The following is a 2485-nucleotide window of genomic DNA, read 5'->3' as shown; positions in this document are numbered from 1 at the left end:
GGGCTAGGACTCTCTTTTCACTTTAATATGAGTCCACAGTAGCTTTTTAAAATCAATCACCCCAAAATTGAAATTTTCCCCAAGTCAGATTAAACAGGCCTTTTGTCTCCAAAGGAAATTTGAGGACTTGTGGCTATCAGACAAAGAGGAGCTACCAGACATGGGAATCACTCATGATGTGGACATTCATTTCTACAAACATTCATTCCATGCAAACTTCACAGACCATGTATGTATTCTTTCATGGGAGCTTCACTGTGCATAAATACTCGTGCTTCTACAAGCCATTGGACTTCTGTCATTTGCTCAGAGTTGTTTCCTCAAATCTGTAGCTCAACACAAAGACAGATGCCATAGGATATGTGGCAAAGCACAATACTTTTTTTGTTTTTGAAAACAAAGATTTTTTCTACTCAACTGAAAGAACAGACTCCTTACTGATATCTCTATAAGGTCCATCTCTTGATGCTTTCAAATAGGTTCTTTGTAATAGAAAATAAAATCATTTTCTTTAGTACCTCACATAATATCCTTCATGTATTGGGTTACTTAGATTTTTTTTTTTTTAGAAAGAGATGGTAGTAGGGTTATAGGGAAAGAATAGATTCCATATGTTTATTAGGTCTAAGGGAATCGCCATATTCACTGCAGAGCTCTTATGTATTAGCAAGTTTACACTCTCCTATTACATCGTTAACTGTTTTCATTGAGGGACACCAAGTTGTATTGGGCCCACAGTTCTTTTTTTTCCCCATAATTTTATTGAGAAACAAATAGCAAGGAGAGAGTTTCAATCCAAATTGGTAGGACAGATTCAATAATTAACACACTGCATACATTCTTCCTAGTGGTTAATTGCTGAACAAGATGCAGACATGATATCCTATTTACAAACACTTAGAACAAATCCCTCTATTCATTAAGAGAATGAAACTATATATCTATCCTAACCACTTTGAATACACAGACACAAAATGGACATTCATCTGTATCCCCTTTTTTTGTTAAGTTCTGTTATTTGAATATTATAGGTATGTTAACTCAGCAAAATATTCTTAAATAGTCCAGTAGTCCATAATAGTATTGGGTCTTCCGTTTCACTGGCTATGTCAGAAATTGTTGACCTGAGTCCCGTACAGCTCAACATAACAGCATGACTTTACTTCTCATACTTTGTTTTTATACTTTTATGCTGGATGGTTAAGATCAAGGTAAAGCAGGACCTATGCAACAAGAGTTGTAGCTTTTGGGCCTGATAAGGTCAGTGAAATCTCCTCAGGATTTATCCTGAGATCCTGTAGCTCAGATTGTAGAACCTTTGTCAGTGTCAGCCATATGGATGAGTTACAGCCATCAAGGAAAGTGATCAGTGATGTAGAATGTGCATAAGGAGAGTCACATGGAGAGAAAACATTCTTTCAGGCTTTCACAGAGAGCACATTGGCCAAGCAATGGCTGTGATTCATCTATATGGCTGACACTGACAAAGGGCCCATAGTTCTTGATAAGCATGTTTTAGATATAAATCTTAAATTTTTACTGAACTTTGACTTTGTTTCCAGATTTTTAAAATTGAATTAAAGTCTTACTTTTCTTTCTGTTTTCTTATTGTGGTACCATAGATTGAACTCAGGACTTTGCACTTTCCAGGCAAGCTCTTAAACCTTTGAGCAGTCTTCCCATACCAGTCTTACTTTTTTTTTAGTCTTGTTTTGTATAAAAGACGTCTACTGACAAGGTCTATGTGAAAACCAATGGGACATTTATTTCTAAAAAGTTGTACATCTTGTTGCCTTCCATATCTGATTTCATGATAGAATACTCTTTTTTTGATTTCATTTAATATTTTGTTGCATTTTCAGTTTGAGGATCCTTTCCTCAGTTAAAACACTTCTGAGGATGATGCATGTTCTTCATATTGTACTCAAAAATTATTTCATGGAAAACATCATATATGTCCATCACCAAATGAATGAATGAAGAAAATGTGTTGTCTATATATGATAGAGTACTACTACACTATAAACAAGGATGACTTTGAGTTATTTGTAGGACAACTGATACACATTGAGACATTACATCAGTGTAATGTAAAATGAGACACAGAAGCTGAAATAGCACATGGTTTTTCTTATATAAGAAAACCAAAGCATAAAGAACAAAACAAAAATAATAGAAATAGAGTGAGGTTTTGTGAAAGAAAGGGAGGCCAAGAGATGGAAGAGGGGAAAGGAAGAGAGGAAAAAGGCATGAGAAAGATTGATGTCCTTGCTATGTGCATGTAGCCAATTCTCATGATGAATGCAATCATGATGTGCTGCAAACATGTGCTGAGAACAATCAAAATTTGACAACAGAACACATGTTTCATTCTTTAATTGATGTTAGTCTCTTAGCTTCATACCATAGAAAGCTCTATACACACTTTCCCTGGAGTGTATAGAGCTCTATACACACTTTTCTCTTGTCTTGGTTACTTTTGTGT

The sequence above is a fragment of the Octodon degus genome, unplaced genomic scaffold, assembly GCF_000260255.1.
Source record: "Octodon degus isolate 3935 unplaced genomic scaffold, OctDeg1.0 scaffold00159, whole genome shotgun sequence".
NCBI lineage: Eukaryota > Metazoa > Chordata > Mammalia > Rodentia > Octodontidae > Octodon > Octodon degus.
Note: the sequence above shows the minus strand (reverse complement) of the source record.